The sequence below is a fragment of the Caretta caretta genome, chromosome 1, assembly GCF_965140235.1.
Source record: "Caretta caretta isolate rCarCar2 chromosome 1, rCarCar1.hap1, whole genome shotgun sequence".
Lineage (NCBI taxonomy): Eukaryota > Metazoa > Chordata > Testudines > Cheloniidae > Caretta > Caretta caretta.
The window spans coordinates 274,069,846-274,090,030 of NC_134206.1; the positions used below are offsets into that span (position 1 = coordinate 274,069,846).

The window sequence follows — 20,185 nt, forward strand, 5'->3', positions numbered from 1 at the left end:
CTCCCCCTGATTTTTGCCAGGTCTGCTGGGCCCACGTGGTCACATGGGGCAGCCGGGCCTCCCTGCATAGCAGCTGCTGGAGCCAGCAAGCTGGGAGCTGTGACTATGGGGAGAGGCAGCAGCAAACACCTGGGAGCTGCAGCCTCTCTCCACGGAGCTAAAGCAGTGGCCCCTTCCTGCAGCTCCCACTGTTTGCCATTGCCTCTCCATGCTGAGCTAGTACCTGGGAGCTGCAGGGAGGGACTGCTGAGGATAAGAGGGGGGGGCATGCTTCGGGGGACATGATTCAAGCTTTTTGGGGGCGAACCTTTGAATTGTGCTTCCCCCACTCTCAGCAGGAACCAGTCATCTCTGTCAGAAGCCTCTCAACCGCCTTGCTTCAGGGGAATAGCCCTGAACAACCCCCCCTGCGCAGTCTGCTAGACAGAGAATGAGAGTGTGTGTGGGGAGGCTCCACGATGCACACTTTAGCTGTAAAAGAGCAACATGTGGCTCGTGAGCGCCGATTGGGCCACCCCTGTTATATTACACAGATCCCCAGTTTGTGATCCTGAAGCAACTTATTCCGGTGATTAAGATTTGCTGGGCCAGAACCAAAGTTTTAAACTTTTAATTGCTTACAAAATTCGTAATAATTGATCTTAAAAACTGTGACCTGAGATTTTTTTCCTCTCCTTCATGACCTCAGTATTTAAAAGCAGACCTGATGACTTGGAGCTGCAACTGACCAACAAAACAAAATAGAAGCATTTGTTTATGATGTTAGAGTGATTAATCAAGAATTAAGCATTCAAATTATAAGTAAAGTGGAATGTATAATTGATTTTCTTCTGCCACCATTCCTTGGAGAGAGAGAGAAAAACCAGGATGACAGCCATTAGCTACAGTGACTCTTAAAAGTTTCAGAATCTTCTTGAACTACTGAAGTAGATATGCTGATATTTGCTAAAGCAACCTCAGGCCTGGTCTACACCTCTGAGCGGCATTTTTAAGCTTGCCTAAGTCCCTGTGTAGACAGTGCTAGGTTGACAGAAGAATTCTTCCATCACCCTACCTACCAGCTCTCAGGGGGATGGAGAACCTCCCATTGGCATAAGTAGTGTCTACACTGAAGCACTGCAGCAGCACAGTAGCATTAGTAGAAGACAATTTATTGTCCGTCTCAAGACAGTTACCCTACACTGAAGAAAGAGAGGAGCAGGCTATATTTATTCTAACACTAATTTCTGTGAGTCAGGAGTATGACTCAGTATGAGCAGTAATATTGATGCTGGCCTCAGAGATAGAGAGAGAGCTACAGTTGCTTCTGTAGTGATTTTTGGTTTTTGGAAGGGGGAAGGTTGGAAGAGAGTGAACGAACATTTGTAAACTAATCATAGAACAGAATACCACAGTGAACTTTAAGGGCCAGATCCTCAGTTGGCATACAGCTAGTGAAATCAATGGAGTTACACTGAGAATCTGATCTTAAAAACAAGAACAGCAGCTTCATTTAGTTAACCAGTAAAAAGCAATGTTGCTGGAAAAAGGCTTAAAAACCATCACAGAAAAACAACAGCACTGGTACAAAATCAAATCAAACCAAACCAACTGAGTATGATGCATTGGAATGCCAAATTCTATTGCTAGAAATCACAAACACCAAAACTACTTCTATATACTGACAAATATAATTGAAAGTATGGGGTATGGGTACTAGGGGCTTTTATTGTCATTTTGGAAGGCAGGTATTAAGAGATAGTGGAGTTGGCCATGAGAGAGATGGAGAGTAGAAATAGAACATTCCAAAATGGTGAAATGTCATGTAGGAGAAGTCACTAGCGCAGGGGTGTCACAGTTCAGGGCAATTGCACCTGTATTCCCCTTCTGCGGTCCAGCAAGGTCACCATTCTAAGCTCCTCAGCCATCACTTCTCTTGGGTGGCAATATGTCTCTCTCCCTGCTGACCAGGATATTTCCAGGTTCCTGCCTATACTGTGACCTCCCCAGTAAAGTCAGGCTGCCTAAGCTGGCCTACTTTATTTTTCTCTTCAGAGGTGGTAGACAGTGTTAGTGCCAACAATTATAAATTACCACACAGCTCTTTCGAAGCAAGCACTTTTATTCTTAAGGTAAAAGCATTACAGAGAAAACATGTTAAAACAATAAGCGAACCTACACACAGGCTGATAAGCTTACTAGAGCTCACCCTAACTCCTAATTAGTTCTTCAAACCCCACACAGGGCTTTTTCCTGTGGTCACCAGCTTCTAACCACATTAGCTCAGAACTAGCTCCCCTGTGAGTCCCTCCTTTACCCAGTTTAGGCCTTTGAAGAGACTGAGAGTAGGTAATTAGTCAGATAATGGGTTTCTCTTCAACGTGCAGGCTCTAGAGGTGAGTAATTTACATTCCCCTCTTCCCAAGTATTTCCTAGGAACACTGCTCAACTAAAAGTTCAATCTTGTCTGCTCCACTGTTGTAAAAGAGTTCTTTGAAGCACATAACACTTCCCAGTGTTTACATTAGTCTTGTCTCCCCATTAAAAGAAGTTACATACCATCCCATGATAATACATAAACATTTGCATTTTAATATAATGACCTCCTAAGATACTTTAACATAATTCCATAAGGTTTCTCCAGGATATTGTCATATCTGTCACATCGGTTGGAGTGTTGGTGGTAGGCAATGCCGGGGTGCCCTGTCATTTTGTTTCCAGTGTACTGGTGAACATATATTCTCCAACATTTTTCATCATCTGACAGATGGCTGTAGAATGTTGCTTCTTTTTCAACTGTCTCATTTCCTTTTCATGTTCAATGCTTTCCTTTATTCTCTAATTTTCTTCCTGAAGTGCTGTCCATGTGTATTCTTTGCTGCTCTTGATAGCAGTCTGAAGTGATCCTCATCCTCATCCTCCATTCTCCTTTCCTCTTTCACTCCTGCTTCAGGTGCTCTACCAAGGCACCTCCCTTTTCATCTCATTCAGTTCCAAGAAAATGATATCCTTCATTGTTTTTTTTAATTATTTTTTGTATGTAGGTTTTGAGTCTACCTCCAAGAAGTACTTTCCTTTGTACTCTTCTGTCAGTTCTGAAGCTGTCATGTTGCTGTGTTGTAGCACTATCTGAAAACGAAATGAAAGAAGAAAGAGTTAATGAGGATAATGTACTTTCTTTCTCTGTATTTCAAATGTGACATGTATGAAGATAAAGGTGGCTTGTGCAACAATCTATTTTGTCCCTAATTCCTTTATTCCTCTGGATTCTTTTTCATTTCTTGTTTGCAGGCTGCCCATGATTACAGCAGGGAATACAAAACCTCATGAAAAATATTTTTTAAAGAAATTAAAATTTACCATTTTGGGTGGAAGATGGGGGAAGAAGGTGGTTCAGCACAAAGCCTTAAAGATGCTCTTTTATTTCAGGCATTTGTTGGGAAATAGATGTTAAATGCAGGCCTACAGGTGTACACTGGGCTCCTGAACTTTCCAGCCAAAGTCCAAGGAGTCTTGTTTACAATAGGTCAGTTACACCCTGATAAATCTGCACTGGAGTTATGAGGATAGAGTATCACTGCTGGGCTCCATTCTTGGTAGAGGGGCCACATCCATCTTAGAGGAGACTGAGGGAAGGTTGCTATGCTTCACAACCTCGTGGCTAAGCTGCATGAGTGGTTGAGCGAGCAATTCATTGCTCATGATATCTAGAAGACAAGTGGGAGAGAAACTGTTACATGAGCTAGATAGCTGCCTGGTCTTGCTAGCCAAGAGACTAACTGATTGACTGACCCATGAATTACCTATTACTAGATGGGGCATTTGTGCTTACTAAGTAGCTTAGTGTGATAAATAGATATGGCTTTTGAATTGGTAATAATACCGTCCCTGTGTATTTTCACACTTTCATTCTTTATAATCATTCAGGTGCTATTTTGTTGCAGATCACAATGATATTGGGCAGTTTGTGGGGTTCACAGAAGCTTAAGAATGTTCACCAACATAATAAGAAATGGCCTAGAGTGAAGTACCTAGCAGAAGTGGGAATCCAGTCATAATAGTATTAGTGGAATATGAGAGAGCATGTTTGTTCACTTTGAGAAGGAGGCAGGAGGTCTTTGGTTTTTCAGCAATTGTTCAGCTATTGGGATGCATTCCACACTCTACTCATTCACTGCTGACCAGAAAGAGCTGAGGTTGGCAAGGGGAAGAGGGGAAATACACAAACTTCCACAGTTACTTGTATCCACCCTTACAACAATGGTTGCACCTTTTAAATCACTAGGCCTGGTTCACAGATCTGACCCTCCTTTTCTCCAACTGAATACAATGAAGTCAGTCGTAATAAAGAGCACTATATCTTATGTGGAGAGTCTCTCACCTCCTGTGTGTGAGGCTACCTCTGAGCCAGAGCCTGCTTAACTTGATGAGTCTTCCCTCAGCCAGATAGTGTGATGAGTCATCAGAGGTACCTGCAGGTTTTGTTATAAGTTCAACCCCATTCAACCAGGGTTCAGCCAATCCACAAGTGAGGACCCACCCAAGTGATCCCAAAGCAGGTATATAGTTCCTAAAGGAAGCAATCTTTCCAGTCTGCTTGATGTCACTACTTGCAGGGAATGTTTCTGTAGTTTCAACAGACTGCCCCTGCCTTTTTCCACACTAGCTAGCCTTTGCTCCAGCCTGTATCTGCTCTTACCTCAGCTGGCTGCCTGGTGATTCTGACACTCTGTCCTCTGCTGCATCTGTAGTGGTGTGAGAATAGCTCCTCAGAGTTAGGAAATATTCCCTGTTCCTCACCTTTGTCCCCATCATCACTGAACCCCTCTTACTTTTCCTGCCCTAACAGCATACTACCAGGGTGGGGGGACCATGAATCTTTTCAGGAACAGTCAAAGTGTCCTTGTCATGTTATTTTAAAGTGATTACCCCTTTTTTTGTGTGTGAACCCTTATAGATCTGGCCACCTGAAAGAGCTACTGACCTTCAGAGCCAGAGCCATTGGCCTAAAACTGACAGCAGGTTCACTGAGTACATATGCACCAGATCTGTTGTATGTTGCTAACAGGACCTTGCCTTCTTCTTCCCATTGAATCAACATTTCTCCTCATGCGCAATCAGTTATAGCTGGGTTGTGTCTACATTAGGCTTGTCTTTCAAAATTGTCCAAAGTTACTACCAGCAGTTCAGTAGTTTTATACAACTTGTTTAATCTTCTTAACAGCAGGTCTAAATGGAACAGATGGTACACTGGTTAAAACAATGGTAACCTGGGGTGCCTTATCTGCACTAGTGCTCCTGCCATTGTTACTCCTAGTGGAGCTTGTGGGTGGAAAATGTTTAGCAAAAAGCCTGATGTAGACAATGCCACAGAATTGGAAAAAGATGGGGAAAGGAAAGACAGAAATAAATCAGAGAAAATAAAAGAACAAAGATCTAGAATTGATCAAAATTTTCTGAAGTTCAATTCTTCAACTAAATTTGTCATTTACATTAAAATTTCTACAAAAGGGAGAATTGTTCATGTTTTTTATATGAAAGAAATCATCCTGTGTCAGATTCAAAAGCAGAGAATAGTTTGTACATAAACACCATGCTCTCAGAGAAGTGGATATTACTGACAAGATGTATGCTATAATTTCCTAAGAGACAGGGTGGGTGAGGTAATATCTTTTATTGGACCAACTTCTGTTGGTGAGAGAGACAAGCTTTTGAGCCCAGACCTGAGGGAAAGCTCTATGTAGCGTGAAAGCTTGTCTTGCTCACCAACAGAAGTTGGTCCAATAAAAGATATTACCTCACCCACCTTGCCTCTCTAATATCCTGGGACCAACATGGCTACAACACCTCTGGATACAATAATTGCTGGAGGTGAGATAGGGGAATTTTACACAGGTAAAAGACTTCCAGGAAAATTGCTCCTGGGATATTCCAGGTAGGCGCACAGAGAGAATAGGACTCTTGTCTAGAGTAGTCTTCAATAAGTGGGAATGAACATTGTGGGACTGTGCTGAGAAAATCAATTGAAAAGGAATGCCAATGCTTCCTGTCTACAATAGCACTGAGATTGCTCAAAATGAATCAGTGTAGGTCTAAGCATTTACAAGTCTTGTTTGAAATTGATGCTGCAAAAGTTTTGGCACCCAAAATTAGTGGCATCTTTGGAAAATGTTAGCTTGTGTGTGTTAGAAACAGGAGAAGGACCTGAAGAAATATTTTTTGATTTAATATATCTCGGGAAAATGGGCAAGAACATTCTACTTATAAGGATTAATTTGGTAAGCATTTTAAAATCCTCAGATAAAAGACATTATAGAAGCACCAATAACCTTTCCCCTCCCACTCTTTTCGTGTTGCATCTTATATACATTATTCTTGTACTTTATTGTAAAATAAACATTACTACAACAATGATGATACAGTGACTGAGCCTAATATTTTGAGTCTTCCTATGAAAAATCTATCGCCTTCATCATCACAGGATCTGAGCATCTCATAAAAATTAAATAATGTCACATCATCCCTGGGAGATACGGAATTATTATTGTTCCCATTTTATGGATGGAGAATGGAAGCAGAGAGAGATCGAGTGGCTTCCCCTACATCACACAGGAAGTCTGTGGCAGAATCCAAAAATGAATCAAGATCTCAGGGTCTTAATCACAAGAACATGCTTCTTTAGCCTTTTTTGTCTAGCTAAGAGCTAGGAGACACAGCAGAGCTATGCAGAACACATCTGCCAGTCTCATGAAGCTGTATCCAGAAATGCAATTTTCAAGTGTCTGGGGAAGTCTTCCTGAGCCACTGTGATCAGTGCACATTAGGACACTGAGTTGCAGATGGAATGCAAGAGAATTTCTTGTGATATAAGCATTTAGATATTTTATTTTCTCCTTCTGGGAAGAAATGCAAGAAAGAATTTTAATATATTAGTCTGCAGGATTTGTCTTTTTCATTGTTTTGATTTCTCTGTTGACCTCAAGAGATGTGGAATAAGGTAACATTTTTAGCAGCCTTCAAAATGGGCAGGAGCCAGTTACTGTGAGCAGCCCTTCTGTGACTGCTTCACAGATTCAGGTAAGAAAGAATAACAGACAATGAAACAAAACTAAGTGAATGATAATGTAATTAGAATGATTTATTTATTTTCTGGTCCTTGTGGGCTGGTTTACACTGACTTAAGAATTTGTTTCAGAGTAACAGCCGTGTTAGTCTGTATTCGCAAAAAGAAAAGGAGTACTTGTGGCACCTTAGAGACTAACCAATTTATTTGAGCATGAGCTTTCGTGAGCTACAGCTCACTTCATCGGATGCATACCGTGGAAACTGCAGCAGACTTTATATACATACAGAGAATATGAAACAATACCTCCTCCCACCCCACTGTCCTGCTGGTAATAGCTTATCTAAAGTGATCATCAAGTTGGGCCATTTCCAGCACAAATCCAGATTTTCTCACCCTCCACCCCCCCACACAAATTCACTCTCCTGCTGGTGATAGCCCATCCAAAGTGACAACTCTTTACATAATGTGCATGATAATCAAGTTGGGCCATTTCCTGCACAAATCCAGGTTTTCTCACCCCCCCACCCCCCTCCCAAAAACCACACACACAAACTCACTATCCTGCTGGTAATAGCTCATCCAAAGTGACCACTCTCCCTACAATGTGCATGATAATCAAGGTGGGCCATTTCCTGCACAAATCCAGGTTTTCTCACCCCCTCACCCCCCTCCCAAAAACCACACACACAAACTCACTATCCTGCTGGTAATAGCTCATCCAAAGTGACCACTCTCCCTACAATGTGCATGATAATCAAGGTGGGCCATTTCCAGCACAAATCCAGGTTTTCTCACCCCCCCACCCCCATACACACACAAACTCACTCTCCTGCTGGTTATAGCTCATTCAAACTGACCACTCTCAAAGTTTAAATCCAAGTTAAACCAGAACATCTGGGGGGGGGGGGGTAGGAAAAAACAAGAGGAAACAGGCTACCTTGCATAATGACTTAGCCACTCCCAGTCTCTATTTAAGCCTAAATTAATAGTATCCAATTTGCAAATTAATTCCAATTCAGCAGTTTCTCGCTGGAGTCTGGATTTGAAGTTTTTTTGTTTAAAGATAGCGACCTTCATGTCTGTGATTGCGTGACCAGAGAGATTGAAGTGTTCTCCGACTGGTTTATGAATGTTATAATTCTTGACATCTGATTTGTGTCCATTTATTCTTTTACGTAGAGACTGTCCAGTTTGACCAATGTAAATGGCAGAGGGGCATTGCTGGCACATGATGGCATATATCACATTGGTGGATGTGCAGGTGAACGAGCCTCTGATAGTGTGGCTGATGTTATTAGGCCCTGTGATGGTGTCCCCTGAATAGATATGTGGGCACAGTTGGCAACGGGCTTTGTTGCAAGGATAGGTTCCTGGGTTAGTGGTTCTGTTGTGTGGTATGTGGTTGTTGGTGAGTATTTGCTTCAGGTTGCGGGGCTGTCTGTAGGCAAGGACTGGCCTGTCTCCCAAGACTTGTGAGAGTGTTGGGTCATCCTTTAGGATAGGTTGTAGATCCTTAATAATGCGTTGGAGGGGTTTTAGTTGGGGGCTGAAGGTGACGGCTAGTGGCGTTCTGTTATTTTCTTTGTTAGGCCTGTCCTGTAGTAGGTAACTTCTGGGAACTCTTCTGGCTCTATCAATCTGTTTCTTTACTTCCGCAGGTGGGTACTGTAGTTGTAAGAAAGCTTGACAGAGATCTTGTAGGTGTTTGTCTCTGTCTGAGGGGTTGGAGCAAATGCGGTTGTATCGCAGAGCTTGGCTGTAGACGATGGATCGTGTGGTGTGGTCAGGGTGAAAGCTGGAGGCATGCAGGTAGGAATAGCGGTCAGTAGGTTTCCGGTATAGGGTGGTGTTTATGTGACCATTGTTTATGAGCACTGTAGTGTCCAGGAAGTGGATCTCTTGTGTGGACTGGACCAGGCTGAGGTTGGTGGTGGGATGGAAATTGTTGAAATCATGGTGGAATTCCTCAAGGGCTTCTTTTCCATGGGTCCAGATGATGAAGATGTCATCAATATAGCGCAAGTAGAGTAGGGGCTTTAGGGGACGAGAGCTGAGGAAGCGTTGTTCTAAATCAGCCATAAAAATGTTGGCATACTGTGTGGCCATGCGGGTACCCATAGCAGTGCCGCTGATCTGAAGGTATACATTGTCCCCAAATGTAAAATAGTTATGGGTAAGGACAAAGTCACAAAGTTCAGCCACCAGGTTAGCCGTGACATTATCGGGGATAGTGTTCTTGACGGCTTGTAGTCCATCTTTGTGTGGAATGTTGGTGTAGAGGGCTTCTACATCCATAGTGGCCAGGATGGTGTTATCAGGAAGATCACCGATGGATTGAAGTTTCCTCAGGAAGTCAGTGGTGTCTCGAAGGTAGCTGGGAGTGCTGGTAGCGTAGGGCCTGAGGAGGGAGTCTACATAGCCAGACAATCCTGCTGTCAGGGTGCCAATGCCTGAGATGATGGGGTGCCCAGGATTTCCAGGTTTATGGATCTTGGGTAGTAGATACAATATCGACCTTCGAAACAGCAGACTGGACTTCTACATAGAGTGCTTCCGCCGACGTGCACGGGCTGAAATTGTGGAAAAGCAGCATCACTTGCCCTATAACGTCAGCCATGTGGAACGCAATGCCATCCACAGCCTCAGAAACAACTCTGACATCATAATCAAAAAGGCTGACAAAGGAGGTGCTGTTGTCATCATGAATAGGTCGGAATATGAACAAGAGGCTGCTCGGCAGCTCTCCAACACGAGTTTCTACAAGCCATTACCCTATGATCCCACTGAGAGTTACCAAAAGCAACTACAGCATTTGATCAAGAAACTTCCTGAAAAAGCACAAGATCAAATCCGCAGAGACACACTCCTGGAACCCCGACCTGGGATATTCTATCTACTACCCAAGATCCATAAACCTGGAAATCCTGGGCGCCCCATCATCTCAGGCATTGGCACCCTGACAGCAGGATTGTCTGGCTATGTAGACTCCCTCCTCAGGCCCTACGCTACCAGCACTCCCAGCTACCTTCGAGACACCACTGACTTCCTGAGGAAACTTTAACCCATCGGTGATCTTCCTGATAACACCATCCTGGCCACTATGGATGTAGAAGCCCTCTACACCAACATTCCACACAAAGATGGACTACAAGCCGTCAAGAACACTATCCCCGATAATGTCACGGCTAACCTGGTGGCTGAACTTTGTGACTTTGTCCTTACCCATAACTATTTTACATTTGGGGACAATGTATACCTTCAGATCAGCGGCACTGCTATGGGTACCCGCATGGCCACACAGTATGCCAACATTTTTATGGCTGATTTAGAACAACGCTTCCTCAGCTCTCGTCCCCTAAAGCCCCTACTCTACTTGCGCTATATTGATGACATCTTCATCATCTGGACCCATGGAAAAGAAGCCCTTGAGGAATTCCACCATGATTTCAACAATTTCCATCCCACCATCAACCTCAGCCTGGTCCAGTCCACACAAGAGACCCACTTCCTGGACACTACAGTGCTCATAAACAATGGTCACATAAACACCACCCTATACCGGAAACCTACTGACCGCTATTCCTACCTGCATGCCTCCAGCTTTCACCCTGACCACACCACACGATCCATCGTCTACAGCCAAGCTCTGCGATACAACCGCATTTGCTCCAACCCCTCAGACAGAGACAAACACCTACAAGATCTCTGTCAAGCTTTCTTACAACTACAATACCCACCTGCGGAAGTAAAGAAACAGATTGATAGAGCCAGAAGAGTTCCCAGAAGTTACCTACTACAGGACAGGCCTAACAAAGAAAATAACAGAACGCCACTAGCCGTCACCTTCAGCCCCCAACTAAAACCCCTCCAATGCATTATTAAGGATCTACAACCTATCCTAAAGGATGACCCAACACTCTCACAAATCTTGGGAGACAGGCCAGTCCTTGCCTACAGACAGCCCCGCAACCTGAAGCAAATACTCACCAACAACCACATACCACACAACAGAACCACTAACCCAGGAACCTATCCTTGCAACAAAGCCCGTTGCCAACTGTGCCCACATATCTATTCAGGGGACACCATCACAGGGCCTAATAACATCAGCCACACTATCAGAGGCTCGTTCACCTGCACATCCACCAATGTGATATATGCCATCATGTGCCAGCAATGCCCCTCTGCCATTTACATTGGTCAAACTGGACAGTCTCTACGTAAAAGAATAAATGGACACAAATCAGATGTCAAGAATTATAACATTCATAAACCAGTCGGAGAACACTTCAATCTCTCTGGTCACGCAATCACAGACATGAAGGTCGCTATCTTTAAACAAAAAAACTTCAAATCCAGACTCCAGCGAGAAACTGCTGAATTGGAATTAATTTGCAAATTGGATACTATTAATTTAGGCTTAAATAGAGACTGGGAGTGGCTAAGTCATTATGCAAGGTAGCCTGTTTCCTCTTGTTTTTTCCTACCCCCCCCCCCCCAGATGTTCTGGTTTAACTTGGATTTAAACTTTGAGAGTGGTCAGTTTGAATGAGCTATAACCAGCAGGAGAGTGAGTTTGTGTGTGTATGGGGGTGGGGGGGTGAGAAAACCTGGATTTGTGCTGGAAATGGCCCACCTTGATTATCATGCACATTGTAGGGAGAGTGGTCACTTTGGATGAGCTATTACCAGCAGGATAGTGAGTTTGTGTGTGTGGTTTTTGGGAGGGGGGTGGGGGGGTGAGAAAACCTGGATTTGTGCAGGAAATGGCCCACCTTGATTATCATGCACATTGTAGGGAGAGTGGTCACTTTGGATGAGCTATTACCAGCAGGATAGTGAGTTTGTGTGTGTGGTTTTTGGGAGGGGGGTGGGGGGGTGAGAAAACCTGGATTTGTGCTGGAAATGGCCCAACTTGATGATCACTTTAGATAAGCTATTACCAGCAGGAGAGTGGGGTGGGAGGAGGTATTGTTTCATATTCTCTGTATGTATATAAAGTCTGCTGCAGTTTCCACGGTATGCATCCGATGAAGTGAGCTGTAGCTCACGAAAGCTCATGCTCAAATAAATTGGTTAGTCTCTAAGGTGCCACAAGTACTCCTTTTCTTTTTAAGAATTTGTGTGCATGAAGGTTGCTTTAACCGATTAGGTTCTGTTACACATCTCAGGCGTCACCCCTAGCATTACACAAGCTTCTACATTTAATTTCCTTTTCAACTTTGATTTTAAATAGCTGTGGGATTTGAGCAATAACTATGGAAAGATGGGGTGTTTATGGCTTGCTAATAGAACCTGATGGACCAAAAACAGTTCACCATTCATTCCACTGAAGTGCCCAGCAGAGAGGCTGATATTGTGTCAAGAAGAAAAGGAAAATCAAAATAACAAAACAAAGAATATATAGCAATAAATGCGTTTTATGGAGTACTTTCACTGAGAAGGGTGATCTATTGAGTTGGAGAAGGGGAGTAGAAATCAGGACTTCTGGGTTCTCGTTCCCAGCTCTGCTGCCAACTTGCTGTGTGTTCTTCGTCATGTCATTTAGGCCCAGATTTTCGAGTCTCCACTAATATTCATTGTCCTTGAGAGGTCCAGGGCTTGACATAGAAAAGTGCTGAATATCTGCAGCTTCCACAGTTTCTTCAGCAGGAGCTATGGATAATTATCCACTGGAAGTCAAGCCTGAGGTGTTGGAAGCTGGGCACTCAGAAGCTGAGGCAGTCAAAATTAAAATGCACTTTTGACAGGTTTCAGAGTGGTAGCCGTGTTAGTCTGTATATATCTTCGCACCATATTTTCAACTGCATGCATCCGATGAAGTGGGTTTTAGCCCACGAAAGCTTATGCTCAAATAAATTTGTTAGTCTCTAAGGTGCCACAAGTACTCCTCGTTCTTTTTGCACTTTTGAAAATGTTGACAAATTCTATGCTTCCATTTTCCCATTTTAAAAATCGATGTAACAACGGATATATTATCTTATAGAGGAGAGGTTTTATGAGGCTGGCTTATTTTTTTAAAGTGCTTTGAGATGAGATCATCATAGTTATATATTATTAATAAACTGATATAGACACAAGATTTTAAGGGAATTCATGCTTTGTAAAACAGCCAATCAGGATGCATAAATCATCTCCATAACTTCCATTCAGAATCAGAAAACAAGTAAAGCAGCCACGGTAACTCAGAGCACTTCTCTGTAAAATTACAGGCACAGAACTAAAACTGGAAATACATGAGGCACCCCATGGGGTTTTGCTGAGATGATGGAACAGAGAGAGGATTTACAGATCTGTCTTTGGGTGTGGGGGAAGGAAAGCTGTCTCACCGAGAATGAAATTTAAATCAATCTTCGCCCTCTGGGGTTGGAGGAGGATTTTGCTGTGTGTTTCAATGAGACATTTACAATCAATCGCCCTCAGCCTGGTTTGAAGTGTCCCTCATTCACGCGGTCTAGGCAGCAGCGGGATATTTAACTAGCTGCTTTCCGGATTGGGGTCACTGTAATTTGATTTCACCCTCTGATGGAAACAAGGGAGAAGGAGGACTGACTCTGGGTAGTCAGCCTGCCCTCAACCCTGCAAGGGTAAGACCCCTCTACTCTCCAACCTCCTGAAAAGGGTGAGCGGCACAATTCCTCCCCACACCTTGCATAAAGCGAGAACCCTCTCCCCCTGCGAGTTGATACTCTCCTCTGCCCCGCCCATGCCGGGAGCTCCCTCTCTCTGCTCCCCTCCCCTGTGCAGGGAGCTCCCCCTATCTGCCCCCTGCGTGCAACCGGCTTCCGCGCTCTACCTTCTCGCCTGTGCGATGGGCTCCCCCACGGGCCCCCTCCCCCGCTACCCCGCGCAATGAGCTGCTCCTCCCTCCACTCCTACTGCCGCCCCCAGGCACGGGGGTGGCCGGGGGGGGGGGTTAAGGAGGGGGTAGGGCAGAGCGCACTGCACCCGCCCCCTCCCCGAGGAGAGGCTCGTAGCAAAGTCACCGACAAGCCCGCCGGGCCCCATCAAACGCCTCGGCTCAGCCCACACACGTCATGGAAACAAGCACGTCTGCAGCCAACAGCCAATAGGAGAGGGGGGAGGCGGGGAGAGCGTCTGGCCCCGCCCACTCCCCCTGTTCGCGCCGGAGTCTCCGCCCTCTCCTCCCCCATTGAAGGCGCCGCACGTCTGGAGCCCCTTCACCCGAGCGAGACCCCGTCATGTGACTGCCGGGACGAGGGGTAGGAAGCGGCAGTTGCAGCGTGGGGAGGGGTGGCTCGGCGAGAGGCGGACGAGTGAGTGACGGGCGGGGGCCGGGCCGCTCCGCCCTGTGGCTGCCCCACAGCCCGGGCAGGAGGTGGCGGCGGTAGCGGTTACTCTGCCGGGCTGGGGCTCCGCGGCGCGTCCGGGGCTGCTGAGCCGGTGCGGGTAGGGGCCGCGCCGCAGCGGGGCGCGTGCGAGGGTGAAGCGCGGGCTCCTTCCCTGTGAGGAGCCGCTGCCTGCCGGGGGTGGGACTGGGAGCCCGCCCCTCTCATTGCCACCCCCCGCGCCCGCCCGCCCGCCCGTTCGCGGGGCGGGGCTGGCCCGGCGGAGCAGGGCGAGGGACGCGGGCACCTTGTGCGCCAAGCAGGCGGCGGCACATTCCCGCTGCGTCCCGAGGCGCCGTCCACCGTGTGGCTGGGCAGCGGCCGAGGTAAGCGGCGGCCCCGGAGCCAGTAGCTGGAGCATCGGCCGCCCTGGCCTCGAGGCAGGGCAGCGCCCCCTCCAGCCGCCGGGTGCAGGGGCTGAGCCGCCCGCGGGCGCGGAGCGGCGGCTGCCTTCCGCCCGCCTGGTCTGCGGGCTCAGCGCCGTTGCCCCCGTGGGGCGGCCGCTAACCCCTGCAGCGGGCTGCCGCGCCGCATCTGGGGCGCGGTGTGACCTTGAGGGGCGGCCGGTGCGGGGTCGCTCCCTGCCTGGACTCCTGCACGGGGCGGGCGTTGCTGCAGCTTGGACCTTCCTCGGGAGGAGAAGGGGTAAGCGGCGGCGGCGCTGTGTGACATGTGTGCTGGGCTGGGTGATTAGCGGGGCTGGAGCTGCCTCTTCCGCCGGCAGCACAGGCAGTGCCGAGCCCGGCTACCCCAGTGCGGGCAGAGGCGCTGTTGGCCGTGCGCGCCCCCTCCCTTCCTGGGTGCACACACACACCATAGGTGGTGCTTAGCCCCTGTTCCCTGCCGGGTTGAGTAGCTGGGATTAGTCGTCTGCTGCTGCACGGCATGATCATCCTCAGCCTGCCTCGTTGCCAGCCTTGCACGGAGGTAGCTAGCTAGCCGCCGCTGGCCTGGGGGCGGGGGAGACGGCGCTTGTAGCTGAGGGTCTCTCTGCCTTTCCAGTTGCACTTGCAGACTCCCCTCCCCCCAGCCTTCCGCCGCTTTGTCTTGTGGGCTACTCCCCAGTCCGGGTTAGTTAAGAGCAGGCAAAGAGGCAGACAGAAATTCCCCTCTTTCCCCCAGCGGACTTGCGGTTCTGATTTATTAAAGGCTAGGCAGACTGTGTGTGTATTGATTCTGAACTAGGATGAAGGCATCTCTGCAGCGCCTCTGAAATAGAGAGAGGACCATTGAGGCTGCTCTGGGCAGCCTGCGGGCGTGCGTTTGTGAGCTGGGTGATGTCCTGCTTAGTAGCAGGAAGTGCCTCTAACGGTGGCGCTTGTATGACACTGTCATTCTCAACCAAATGGTGTATATAACCTTTGGATGTTACACCAACTGAGTTTATGAAGAGGCCTTAATACTGGGGGTTGATTGCTGCCTGTGGTAGAAGGGAGTGCTGCTGTTCTAGAGTGTGAAGGGATGGGGAGCATTCAGAAGATGGTGACTGGAAGAATATCTCACTGTCAGAGCAATTTTATTTTCCCTGCTGATGTGGAAGTCTAGAAGTTAGAAGAACTTCTGATAGGACTTCAGGAAGAAGCTTGCTTGGAAACCTAGCTGATAAAGCTTATGTTCATGACCTTGGAAGCATTTTATTTATCATATTTTTTCCCCTAGCAATGTAAGTGATTACTACCAAAATAACTAGTGGTGTCGGCCTTAATTTCTCAAAACTAGGACATTTAGTGTCCCGGATGTCTCAATTTGACTAGCTGTTAATGTAAGGGTCTCTGAATAGTGGCCAGTTTTAATTTGATCTATACTACCATTGTGGGGGTGAATTAAGGACAGTGTTTGGAACTCGGCATGAAACTTGTTACAGCATAATCCATTTCAATGTTTCTTCTTTTGTTTATTTTTTTGTAAACTTTAAATATAAGAAGGATGAAAGATATACAGTAACAATTGTTAGAGGTATTTTTATATTAATTCCCCCCCAACAAAATAGAAGACAAAAGAAACAACTGACAGTCTGAAGTCCTCTAAAACTGAATTATTTTATGCTGCCTTCAGCATAAAACTTAATTTTGGATAACTTTTTCAAGAGCAACCTATCAAAACTCCAAAGCTTATCTTGAAAACAAAGCATTATGTGAACTTGTGTTGTGTTAATTACATTTAAAGCTCCTGCACTTTAGCTTAAGGGAAGGGGTCATTAGTATCTGGGCCCAAAACATGGTGGGGGTGGGGTTCTGGAAGACTCTTAAGTGGTCCCTCGGCAAAATTATAAAGCATGTTCTGAGAATGAAGTCCAAATAAGATGTACCCCTTAATATCTCATCATTTTTAACAAAATACTTGTGGGAAGAGGTACAGCAGTGTGCAAATCTCTGGAAAAAACACAGCTGTAAATGTTTACAGGTGCTTCAGCAAGTGAGAGTTTAAAAAACTTTGTTAAATGATCTTGATAGTTTCATTTGCCATTTTTTTTCTGTTCCATTTAGAAAGCAGGCAGTAACTCTACTATAGCTAGTGAGAAAGTTGTTCAGAATTACTAGTTTATTTTTTTAAAAGCTTTTCAGGAACCATAAATGCAAAATTTGGACAAGTAGTAAACTTTTTGTATATCCGTAAGTCATTGGTGACTCTGTTGGCAGAAATGGCTTCCAGCGTACTAAACTTAAATACTTATGGCATAATGAATGGAAACTTTTTTTTAGTGCATAAGTGGAAGAAGTGGCTCTGAATAGTAGAGCACAAAAATAGCTTTAACCCCCTACCCCCATGCTTTAAAATGTGAAATTGCAGATTTGGAACCAGCATTGTGGGTTGCTTATTTTCTTATCACTCCTCCTTTCCCTTTACTGGTAGCAGGCTACTGTGATGGTAGTTGCGGTTTTTCACCTAGATAAGAATTTCATTTGTGCTCAAATAGTAGGAGATTAGTGGGTCCAAGCCACCACTAATATGGGCAAAACACTTTTTTTTCCTTCTAGGCAGTATGCCAGTGTACCCCAATTCTTAACTGTAACACCTTACTATATTTAAATTTCTACTGAGCAGAGACTGTCAAATATGCTGCTTATGCTGTGGATATTTGGGACCACAAAATTAATCTTCACCTTTGGTGCAAGTGAAATGAACTGTATTTTACAGGGACTTACGCTTTACCGAACTCTTGCTATTTTTCTGGGTATTATGACATTACTCTTCATTTTTATCTTAGACTTGCTTGGAAATTTAAAGCGGAATCTTGTCTAGTGTCACTATCTCTTAATTCATAAGCAATATAGGTAGAATCTGTCAGATGTTAAATTTGAGAATTTCAGTTGCTGCATTATGGTTTAATTTTTTTTGCTGAACTTCTGAAAAATGCTGTAAGACCTCTGCTAATGTAAACTTGTAAATGCTTATGTAGATTTAACATAATGAAACACAACTCTGAGCTGTCTACTTATTTGAACCGTACAGAACATACCATACAGTTTGGCTAGACACAAAGGGAGAAGTACTCAAAGGATGGAAATGCCAAGGAAGGAGAAGAAATTAAGGTGGCTTTAGGTGATATGATCTAGAGGACTGGGATAAAAATGAGTGAAGGAAAATCTTTAAAACTAACATGACTACCACCACCTAGTTAAGGAACTACTAGACTTGGGGAATAGTACACCCAGGGGATGTGGTAGATATTATGCTGCCTGAGTAACTGCAAAATGGACTGTGTAAGCAGTTAAAATTATGCCATAGGGAATAATTCTTTGTTGGCACATAGATGGACAAAATAACCTAGTCTTTTCCAACTCAAATTTCTCTCATTAATATAGAGTAAATATTAATGGCACTCAAGTATTCTTTAGAAGACAACTAAAATGTCACTGACCTCAGTGCAGTAGAACTTCAGACAGACGTTTGGGTGTGCAAATTTTTGATGGATATTAGTCTTTTAATAAAACCGTGCAACATAAACAAGAGACCTACATTGTTCAAAAATATAGTGTTATTACATTTTAACTACTAGTTTACTATGTCCTTAACCACTTTAATTTTGTTAAGCTTCTAAATTAAATATAAAGAGAAATTTTTAATCTTGTTGCATATATTTAATATTTCTAAATACTTTCTGTATGTGAATTAAATTTTTCAGGGTATACGCTATTAGAACAGTTCTATCTTCATTGTATTGTGCTGTTTCTCCTTTAAACAATGAAGTGTAACAAGGGTGTATATTCTTAAACATATTCTGTTTTGGTAACTGAAACTGGTTTCAGCTCAAAGTAAACTAATAGAGGAAGATAAGCAGACTGTTTGTCTCTAGGCTCATAAATGTAAACTTTATTTGACAAAATACCATGAATCTGTCATGCGCTAACTAAGAGATTGGTAACAAGTTTGCTCCCCAAAAGAGAACCAGTACAGTCTTAAAATCTAATTACAGATAGGCTCTTTAGTAATCTTAAACACTTGCTTTGATAATCAGCTGCATTTTTACAATAGATTTAATTAAACTGTTGTATTAATATTCCCTAATCAAACATCTTTCTATCCTAATTTCTGTGGTTTTATCAACTAGATGACTGTATTTTGCTTACAAATTGAGACTAGCAGTTTCTAGTAACCTCCTATGGTGGGCCCAAAACTCACTTGTCTTGAAATGAGTTCTCTAGAACTCTAGTCCTTACACCTATTTACCGTACTGAATAACTTCCCTCTTGAAGGTACCAATTTCTTTTATTTTATGGCACAAAAATGATAAATGTTAAAATAGGGCAAAATATGTATTGCTGATCATGTTTTGTCCATCTGGCTTTACAATGAAGTCAATGCTGCAGCTTATTGGAAGCCAGATGCTTCAGTCTAAAAATCAAAATAGAGACGGATAACTGATTTATTGACACATTCTTATCTGGAAGATTTTTAGAATTATTAACACTAAGTTCTGCTATTCTATTGTTACTCATTTTCTTGAGTGATTAAATATTGCGTGGTTGCAACACTATCTTTTCTCATGTGAAACTTGGATCACCAATATTAAAATAAGCTGAATGTAGCTACCCTTAGACTTCTTTTCTTATTCACCATTCCTCCATCTTTGCCCAAAAATAGTCCTTGGGGAAAAGACAAAAGTTGCTGTTTCCTACTTTATAGTTGAGGGTGTGTAGTTTTTTTTTTAACCATGTAACTTGCAATAAGGAGGGACACTGAGGGTTATTAACTCAATCTTAAATCTACATAGGTTCTTGCATCTGAATGTCTTATACATAAGACTGGATTCAGTATCTCTGTGGAACATGGCAGCTGTTCAGCAATGCACAGCAACATTGTACAGCAGTTTAGGAGACAAACGTAGGAGGAAGTACTATTACAATGAATACAGCAAGTGGGAGAACTTAAGACTCGGCTAACTTGCTTTGGACCTGCAATAGAGTTTTTATACATGAGCTCATTAACTCCCCAACATTAGGCGTCAGACAAAAGGCTGGAATTGGTCCACGTGATGTTTTTGTGAAGCTTACCTAACACTAGTAGATTTTCCAGAATTTAAGATATAAAACTTGAGTTGCGAGTCCTTATGACTGCAGACATCCTTCCCAATCTCAACTGAGTGAAACTGATGTCGCTATGTCTACCTAAGTAATTGTTTCAGGATGTGTGCAGGAATGTGAATTGTGCTGTCCTTGAAAAATCTGACTTTTAATACCAAATTCTAATACTGAAACTCAATATTACCTTTTTAATACTTAGTTGATAGTAGGATGTAGGAATGGAAAAGACTAGGTTGGGAGCTGGAAGTTCCTGCCTGGGAATGCAG

General features: G+C 44.3%; 1 protein-coding gene and 1 long non-coding RNA gene across 11 annotated transcripts in view; one reads left to right on the plus strand and one right to left on the minus strand.

Moving 5' to 3' along the window:
• Positions 1–2,083: 2,083 nt before the first annotated feature.
• On the minus strand, positions 2,084–14,716 carry LOC142070570 (uncharacterized). 3 transcript variants are annotated; one of them, XR_012666437.1, is made up of 2 exons: positions 14,642–14,716; positions 2,084–3,108 (listed from the first exon to the last, which is right to left on the minus strand). It is a non-coding gene; the product is annotated as an uncharacterized LOC142070570 (long non-coding RNA). The 3 variants fall into 3 exon arrangements; XR_012666436.1 differs by lacking the exon at positions 14,642–14,716 and adding an exon at positions 13,375–13,726; XR_012666438.1 differs by lacking the exon at positions 14,642–14,716 and adding an exon at positions 3,340–3,708.
• ATP2B1 (ATPase plasma membrane Ca2+ transporting 1) overlaps positions 14,172–20,185 on the plus strand; it is a 126,750-nt gene continuing 120,736 nt past the window's right edge. For 2 of the 8 annotated variants that reach the window (XM_048835608.2, XM_048835615.2), the window contains exon 1: positions 14,173–14,268. The gene's annotated coding sequence lies outside the window, so the exon portion shown is untranslated. The other 6 variants (XM_048835616.2, XM_048835611.2, XM_048835612.2 and 3 more) reach the window with 6 other exon arrangements.